This window comes from Esox lucius, chromosome 16 (genome assembly GCF_011004845.1).
Source record: "Esox lucius isolate fEsoLuc1 chromosome 16, fEsoLuc1.pri, whole genome shotgun sequence".
Taxonomy (NCBI): Eukaryota; Metazoa; Chordata; class Actinopteri; order Esociformes; family Esocidae; genus Esox; species Esox lucius.
This window is the reverse complement of record NC_047584.1, coordinates 20,623,705-20,633,954: the sequence shown is the minus strand read 5'-3', so window position 1 is coordinate 20,633,954 and position 10,250 is coordinate 20,623,705.

Below are 10,250 nucleotides of genomic sequence, written 5' to 3'. Positions count from 1 at the left end.
CAAACACCATTTCTTATCCTTGTTTTTAGTTTTTCACACACTGCAGTTTGCAGTTTTCTTTTAGGTCCTGTAGCATGATGTCGACAGGACCTTTTCTTCTCTTTAACTTTACATTCCTCTTCTGGCTGTGTGGGGTGACATTTTTAAGAGTACAAGTTGTAAAAATTAGTAAATGCATTTGGGTTATGTCCAGAGTCTATAAAACCTAATCCAGGTCAGAGGCATGACCAGAATGACAAGGACAGGGACAACTGGGTGGTTGTCCCTGTCCTCATGTCCTTCTATGAGTGAACGGAGCAGGAGACACGAACATTTAGAGAGTGCATTCCTTAGGTTTACAAGGATTTACAGTGGAGAAGGAGAATTGATCCTAAAATGATATGTAATAACACATGGTCATACATTTATTTGACTGTGTTTCCATGTTTTATTTTTTCTGTATGTGTTTTTATGTAAAAACTGGATTTAACTGTACATTTACTTTAGCATTTGTGCTAGGCTAGATTCTCCCCGTACCCTCTGTAGCCATAGAGCCAGTCATTTGCTGTCTCCTCGGGCTGTAATCCCGCTAATCTGTTTATAATGCTGATGCTCCAGAACTTTCCTTCAAAAGACAGCACAGCCATGCGTTATTTGTGCTGTGGCCCTGCTTTCAACACATTCTGATGAGAATGCAAGGCTGAAAACCTCCATTGGCATTGTTTGAGGCCAGTGCAATCTCTCGTTGATAAGAATCACCTTTCCAAGACTAATGATATGAAATTGGTAATTTATTTTAAGTGAAACACATAAAACAAAGTTGTGGGAATCTCAGAACATTCAGTACTGTGTACATAAGAATGTGGCATTTCATGCCTCAATGCTGAACACACCACATATCACAGTAATGTATGTCAAATCGCTGCAAAGGCCGTGGCGCACTGGGGCAAGTGTAGACCTTACGGACAATTTGCACTCATCTTACCTTGGATCGCTAAAACACCTCATGCTGTGTTTTGATGACCACCCACTGCTGGCGTTTAAAACACTTAGCATTTCTTCTTGTTAAATTGCTTGTCACAAAATACATTTATTTTGTAAAAGTTAAGGAGAGCAAGAAGAAGGGGGTATTGTCCAAAACTGATCATCTACAAACCATTCTCTGCTGAGTGTTACAATTGCTAATTTGAACTAGGTGCTAATTGCTCTTGCATCTACTTTAGGCACAAACATCAGACGAGTAAAACGCTAGATAGACTTGTCAAGTTAACCCAGTGATTGTGGCAATCAATTGCGGGAAAATGTAGCGATATGCATGCGCACCGCAAAGTAACTTGATACAGTTCTGACCAAATTGTTTTCACACTTGCAAACTTCCGGATGGCCCTATCAAAAATAAGGCGCACCCTACCTCAGAAAGGGCCATCTTGAGCAATCAATCTATACATTTCCATAATAAAATAATCGATATCTTCGATATGTCTCAGAAGATGTAGCCTAATGTAAACAGCCCCCGTGTGTGCCAAAGCCTTTGCTTCTAGCTCAACGCTACCTGTTTGGTTGTCAAAACGCAGCATGGCATGAGTTAGAAATCTCAGGTGAGATGAGTGAGTGTTGAGTGGTTGCAAGATCTACAATTGCAGAAGTTGTGCAACGGCGTAAAAAACATTTAATTGAGTTAACTGTATGTAAGTGTGTATATCTTAACAGGCTAAGGTACCTTACTCAGTATACAGTTTGGTGCACTGAGTCTCTTCTCTCTCTCTTTCTTCCCACTCTCTCCCTAGTAGTAACTACAGCCTTTGGTTTCTCTGTATTGCTCCTTAAAGTTCTCTCTCTCCCCTTCGACTCCACCAAAAATGTTCTCTCATTTCTTTCTCTGTCCCTCTCTTTTGCTTGTCATCTCAGTGATGGACAGTTCAGTATCTATCCCAGCGACCTCTGCGCCCATCAACATCATTTGCTAATGACAGTCCCAATCCATGTGTCACTGCACTGCAGGCAGTAACAATTTAAGAGGCCGTCAATACCATTTCCATTAGAGTTAAGTCACAGTGCATGTACTTTTAGCCATGTTGTTTATATTACTTTCAAACTTTACTTTCTGACACAGAATAAAGCTGCACTAGGTAGGATTTTCAGTAAAAATAACGACATCATTTTGATATTACTCACCGGTCTGAAAGCGGTTCCGCACCAACGCCCGATAGAGAATGAAGTTCTAAATAATAATATGATAAAATTACCCTTTCCAAAAAAAAATAACTGTTGCTACCTATAGAGAGCTATTCTTCTTGCGCTTCATGCACAGTTTTTGAAGTGTTTTCTGTAGTAGACAAGGGAGGAATTGGTAGATTGTCATCTTGGTCTCTAGCTGCCATTATAGTTTCTTACAGTAAGCTCCATGCCCTATGGCGTACTTATGCGATATATATCTTCCAGATAAAATGCACTTTCTCAAAAAAAGCCAAGGAGGAAGGCCCCCCACACAGAAGGTAATTGGCTGGAAGGCCTGCCACACCGAAGGCAACTGGCTGGAATGGGATAGCTGGAACAGAATTGTCTGGAATGTAGTGGAACGCTCCAAAAATTATAAATTGACATTCTACTGGCACAGAGCTGTCTGTATTGCTAAACAAATCTTAGAGGGTCTCATTAGCTTACACAACATGTTTATAGGGGACAAAACTTCTGTTTTTTTTTCTGATGAAATTCTACCTAGTGCTGCTTTAAGCCTGTAATCCAGGATTACAATTAAATTCCTTTAAGCTTGATCCAGGACTAAGTTTAATATGTGACTGGGAAACTATGAGTGCATGTTATATTTAATTGTAAGGGCAAATGTTAAAATAACAAATAACAATTTTTCTAAATATTTTATTGACAGATTTTTACTGATATTTATTTATATTTTCTTGATAGTTTCTTTGAATTATTTCTGAATTATCTGAAACAAAGAAGATATTTATTTCTAAATTGTTTATATTTTTTATAGGAAATAAAATTTTATTTATTTTAATTTTACACCAACTAATTCTGCACTTCAAAGGGCTCCAAACCATTCTTACAAGCAAGGGTTCTAAGACATTTCATGAAAGACAAAAAGGAGTCTTCAGAAGGCAAGAGGAAGGAATTTTTATAATGCAAAAAGTTAAACCCTACCGCACTGAAATAATTGTTGATTTCCTCCTTTCTCCTTTTGAGATTTAACATTCACTGCTGGAGTAGAAAATGTTTGGCTTCAGAATATTTTTAAAGTGCATGCATATGAGAATATTTGTACACAATAAACAGCCAGTGTTATTGTACCTAGTGTTGTTTCTTTTTACAGCTCTAGTTACCTTGGTAATCAGATTATAAGCGCAATAAGGGAACTCAGGTGTGTGTGATATATTGAAAATATACCAATGCTAACCACTGTGTCCAGGCATTCGTGCCACTGGAATGCTCTTTGAGGTGGTATATTGGCCACGACCCCGGTGCCCTATTGCTTGATTAGATACTAATAATACTGCTACTACTACCATTACACCCACTGTTATTACCATTACAACTAGTACTACCACCCCTACCATTACTAAAACCACTACTACTACTACTACTACTAAACAAGCAAGGTGTCAGACAAAAACACACAAATTATTTAAATGACAGCAGCAGGATAGATCACATTTACTATTTTCTATGTTACAGATTAACGTGTACTCTTGATCCATGCCTAGTGCATAACTTCTTAGCTTTTGCAGGGAGCATATCGCAAGCAAATCCCTTTCCTTACCAAAAAGCTGCATGGATTAACTCGTCATTATGGATTTCGGGGTGCTCTGTATTTTTCCTTGTCATCGAGATGCATTTAAACACGACATTTTGGAACCGACATGCCCTTTCTATGCACTCTTTGCTCAGATTTCATGTTCCCCTTTGTTCTTTTTGCACTTGTCAACAACTGTATGCAGTGCCTAGCCTATATAGTCTCCCCTTGAGTCATCTTCTCTCCTTTCAGATCCTCGTCAATCCCTATTGTGCAGGCACAGCTCTTATTTGAGTGATAAACTCCACAGTGGATATCAGTTAACAGAAGTGGTTTTACATAATGCTGTGTGCACTTCACCAGCGAGTCATCCAGGATGAAATACCATCGCTCTTTTCTAGTGTTGTTTTAAGAGGCTGATGTGGTTCAAAAGCCACTCCAATGGCCCCTGTCGAGAAACTTATATCACTGACGAGAGGCAGCGCAGATGTTAATGCATGGGGAGGACAGTTAAGATAGCAAAACACAACCCTCACAGGGAAACAGACTGTAATTGGTGTTACGTTGTGTTAATCATTGTTAATTACATTGTTGTCTGTACTTTGAACATACAAAAGGTTAACATATTGTTATGCTGACTAATTGACTGGATTACAACGCATTTTCAGTGAGTTATGCAGTGCTGTAAGGTTAATCAGTGTATCATGGCAGCACTTCAGTGACTTGGCTTGCATACCCTCATAGTATGGAAAGGATTGGATTGCAATTTGTTACTGGGAATTAGACCAGCTTTGTGCTAGCACGTTCGGCTAGCTGTGAATGTGTGTGTCTGTGTGTGTCGCCTTATTATAATAGATTTAAATGTCCTCACTTTCAAAGTTCCTCACTTAGGTGTGTGTGTTTTATTTCAGTGTGTGTTTCTGCCTTGTTTTGCACTCCAGGTTATTGTAAGGTTTTTATTTTTCATTTTTCCCCTAGAAGATTTCAGTTTGTTTTTCAATTGAGTTGTTAACATTATAGGTCACATTAAAAGTGGAAAAAGTTCTGACATAATTTATCTTTATCTAATTCTTGTACATCACAAAAACCTGGCATTTTAACAGGGGTGTGTCGATTTTTCATATCCACTGTATAAAACTGCATAAAAGCTGTTATAACATTTTCTTTTTGTCTATTAAAATGTGTGTGTATTTCTGACTAAAATATATAACAGGGAAAAATATGTCCCCAAACTGGATGACTCAGAAAAAGGTGACTTACAGGGACAATTTTCTTTTCCCCAATTTTATAGAAGCAGTTATAAGAAACATGGGTTTCTCAGACAAGGTAGTGTTTTAGGTCCCTATAAGGATACAAAAACAACCATGTGTGTGTGTGCATATAACTTATAACTCTTATAACTCTCTGAGGCAAAGTTATTTCCTTTTCATTCTTGAATGTCCACTGGATTGTTCCAATGGAACTTGACCTCAAAGTATGCACTCAGTTCACAGAAAATACAGATTATGGAAAAAGGTTTCCTTATATTTCAGCATGTGGAATTTCTATGAGACCAGCAGACATATTTTGACAACTGAAATGAGATATGAGAAAACAAATCAATATGATGGTATTCATAGTTTATTTTATAAGTGAAGGGTTTTGGTTGCTATGGCCACCACCTTATATCTTTGCAAGTTCTGCCACCTAGTGTCACTACAAGGAAATGTCTATATCACAAAATTACGTTTTTCCCAGAAATCTCGCCTGTCGCTGGTGTGACGTCAGTTCACTCTTAAAGCCCCACACGTTATCTGTTCACTTAACTCAGCTGATCTAAAAAACTTCTTAATCTGAAAAGATAAGTTGACATGCCATTCCATCAATTATATGTTAAAATGTATTACTTATCTAACAGAAGAATTGCCACATGTAATGAAGTTTGCTCCTTGAGTTCCATTGTGGATAGGCCAATAGCATCCGGCCTTTCTTTTAGCAGATTTGCTTTTGCTTTCTTTTCACTTTCAGTTTCAAAGTTTATTCATCAAATACACCAAATAACACAGCATCACCCTGCACAATTAAAATCTTGTGACTTTGCACCCGACATCTATGTAGTAGGAATTAAGAAAAATATATAAAGCCAAAAGTTAGCAATTTAAAAATAGCACTGTAAACTAGCAGCAATTTTAGAAAGAGTAGGAGGGGGAATATGAACAATATGGGTAGAAGCACTGAACATTATACATATATAAGGGTGCAATATGCTTATATTCTAATGTACATTGAATGTACCTGAAAAGACATCAGAGCATCTGGAATGTTCATGTGTAATTAGTATGATCATAGATCAGTGTTGCTGGTCGTGGAGCCTTATGGCCTGAGGTGGGCACCAGTGTACAGGGTCAGTGCAGAGGAGGTGAGGTTGCCCATTCTCAGCACCTGGTGTCTTCCTGTATGGAAGTCCAGGATCCAGTTGCAAAGGGAGGTGTTAAGTCCCAGGGTCCTGAGCTTAGGAACAAGCTTGGTGGGCAAAATAGCGTTGAATGCGGAGCTGTAGTCCACAAATATACATATATATATATATATATATACACACACAGCTCCGGAAAAAAGTAAGAGACAGCTGCACCTTTTTCATTCCTTTCCTAGAAAAGTCGAAAAGGAATGTTAGAGTGAGGAACAAAAGGGCAAAAATTAAGAGACCACTGCAAATTGAAAGGCTGTAGTTACTAATAAGGAGAGAGTGGGAAGAAAGAGAGAGAGAAAAAGGTGCAGTGGTCTCTTAATTTTTTCCGGAGCTGTATATATACAGTGGATATAAAAAGTCTACACACCCCTGTTAGAATGCCATGTTTTTGTGATGTAAAAGAATCAGACAAAGATGAATCATGTCAGAACGTTTTCCACTTTTAATGTGACCTATAATGTTAACAATTCAATTGAAAAACAAACTGAAATCTTCAAGGGGGGGAAATAAAAAATGAAAACCTTACAATAACCTGGTTGCATAAGTGTGCACACCCTCTTATAACTGGGGATGTGGCTGTATTCAGAATTAACAAATCACATTCAAACTCATGTTAAATAGAAGTCATTATACACCTGCCATCATTTGAAGTGTCTCTGATTAATCACAAACAAGGGTTACCTATTCTTAGGGTTACATATTTGTTACGGCCTCTGTTATGTTGCGTGGAAGTCTCTGTGCAAGCCAAAATATCAAAGGAGTGAAAACAGTAAAAAAACTTTAGCATTCAAAGGGTTCACACATTTAACAACACGGAAGCAAATGTGCTGAATCCCAGGAGAGATGAGTAGAGCGGGAAAACTGCATTCTGATCAATATTTAAAAATTGCCCAGATATACTTTAACTGGTGTACTTTTAATACATTTGTTAATAATTCCATAAAATACATGGACATGTGTGTGTGTGTCTGCGTTTGTGTGCTCCAAGTTAATCTGCGGCCCCCTGATGACCAGTACATAAATTATGTGGCCCCCACCACCATCCAAGTTGCCCATCCCTGCCGTATACAGATGCGGGCCTGGACCATCTGATAAGGTAGGAATTCATACACAGCTAACAGCTTTAAATTATTAGATAAGATTAAACTTACGAATGCAGTTTGCATCTAACCAGAAGTGCAAATAGAGGAGGGCAGAAAAATGTATCAAAGGTATTCAGTGGGGCTTTATTCAACTGCATTTGACTTAATTCTGACCAGCTGTCAGTATAGTAAAGGGAACTGAACTGGGGAAAAAAAGTTTGAATTCAATTTCAGAGAAATTACAAGCTTTTTTCTGCCTGGTTGTCCAAGTCTGGGTTTATTCTTAGATGTGCCCCCTCATCTCAGTTACACATTTTTAGGCTGCAGTAGCGTATGTGCAAGGGGACTAGGGTCAGTCTGTCCTGTCTTATCTGGTTTTCTGTAGGATGTAAGGAGGACTTGAGCCCTGGAACCACACCTTAGGACTAGTTCTGCCTAACTCATAGATGTGACTGTCCAGAGTCCACATGGTTGTGATACTGATCTACTGTAGCTTCTGCCCAACGACTCATGATGTCAGCACCCACCTGTTCCCATCTACAAGTATTCAGACCCCTTCATTTTCTCCACCTTTTGTTGTTATACTTAATTTAGAAGTGAATACATATGTGTTCTGCCATCCACCAAGACACACATTACCCCATCGTGAGTAAAATGAAAAAAAATTTTTAGACATTTGTGCCAGTTTACTGGAAAAAATTTAACAATTGAAATATCTCATGTACATGATTATTCAGACCCCTTGCATGAAACAACACATTGACATAAGATCCTATGTAATTTGATCACCATGGAGATGTCTTTAGAACTTGATTGGAGTCCATCTGTGACAAAATCTATTGATGGGACATGATTTTGAAAGGCACATTCCTGTCCACACTTCACAGTGTGTGTCAGGAAAAAAACATGACAAGAAGTCCAAAGCACTCTCCGTAGAGCTAGAAGGTAGAATTATGTCTAGGCATTGATCTGGAAAAGTTTATACAACAATTGCTGGATCACATTGTGAAATGGAATTATGTTTATAACCACCAAGACTCTTCCTAGGTCTGTCAGGCAAACTAAGTAACGAGGCTTGGCCAGGGTCAGGTTGGTCAGGTGATCAACAATCCACTGGTCACTCCAATAAAACTTCCATGTCGCTCCGTTGGCTGTGGAAGCCAGTGGAGCATCACGGAAGTAGTTAGACATTCTACCGTTCAGCAAATCCCTATCACAGACAAAGAAAACATTCCTATGTTGTATTTAATTGGCAGCAAAATCCTGCTATTTATGGCAACACAAAAGGCGCAATACTCACGTTTCTTTGGACAGACATTTATTTATTTGAGACTAGCTAGAAAGAAAACTGAAACAACAAGGCTTGAGATAATGAGACTATTTGAACTATACATATTTTACTTTTAAGAAGAGTGGAGTTTCAGTCTCCTGTATTGTTTAATTTTTTATTGACAAACTAAAATTGGTGGGGGAAAAGTTGGAGGTAGACGAATAAAGAGAGCACATTAAGATTTGAACCCCGGTCTCTAGCAGGGAGCCACCTGTAGCTGAGGGTGTTACCAATGGCACACACACCTCCACAACTACTTTTGCTTATTAACTAGCAAAAACAAGCTATCTTTATCTTTGTTTCTTTGTGCCCTAATATTTCCTTTCTGTGTATCAATAATTTATTTACCCCTTGGTAAAGATTAGCAAACAAGGCTATATGTGTGACAACTGCGACCTCTGCTGGTTCACCTCCCCCTGCAGCGGGCGGGCCCCAGCGGCCGACGTCACCGGCCTTCTGACACCACCGTCTCATCATACATTTCACCTGTGTCCCGTTTTGTGCACCTGTTGTTCATCATCGCTGTTTCCCCCGGTATATATGTTCCCTCTGCTCCCCCTGTCTTTGTGTGTGATTGTCTCTGACTATGTTGCAAGAGCTGTGCGACGCTTCGTGTCTCTAGATACATATATACGTGTTTACACTGGATAGTAATAAATATCCTTCTACCACGCCATTCTCCTGCTCCTCCTTGTTCCACCCACCGAAGCCGTGACAATATGAAGAATGAATCTAAACATTATAGGCCCTCTTAGACATTCCTAAGAACCAAATCTAATAGAAGTACGTTCCCATAGGTATATATTGTTTTTAAGTTTATCTGAATCTAAGAAATTACTCTTCCTGTTTCACTGGCGTATAAATATGAAATGATACTGTACACACGCACAAAGCCCTTCATCTTTAATGAACATGGGGAAGGTCAAAGCACATAGACAGCACAAGACGCTTGTCAAAGTAAAAAAAACAAAAATAATCAATGGCTATATAAGAAAAAATGCACAAACAAAATATACACATCTTCACTATTAGGAGATTAATTAAGAAGTCTAAATCAACTGAAGCTGTGACGAACCTGCCTGGAAAGGGACCCAGATGTACTTTGCCCCCACTATTAGTGAGGAGAATGGTTTGAGAGGTAAATCATTTTCCATGGATGAGTCTTGGATTCACTAAGTCTTTAAAATTAGGTTCTATTGTCAGATGGAAAGAAAATAGCTTTTTGGCCACAAATGCCCGAGGACTGAAGGATCTGGACAGATTCTGTATAGATGAATAGTATCAGATCTATTGTTTGTGTTCTCCCACCAAATCAAACATTACAGAGGAAGAGCTGTTTGTATGGGGAGGGTGCACAAAGTATTAAACGCAGGGCTGCCAGTAAGAGAGAACCAACTGACTGGGTTTTTAAACCAGGGGATATGTGATACTATTGAGTAATGGAAAAAGGAACAGGTGGTGCTATTAGGAGGAGGGTCCACTGATTGGTCCACCTCAACAGTAAGGCGATGCACTTATGACTGCCAGGTGGGAAACACCAACTAGCACAACCAGGAACATAAAGGACACCTGGGGAAACGGCAGGAGGGGAAAAACACAAACGCACATACAGGGTGCCTGCATGTGTAACAGCGCTGCATGTTTTTTTGAGAAGAAAGC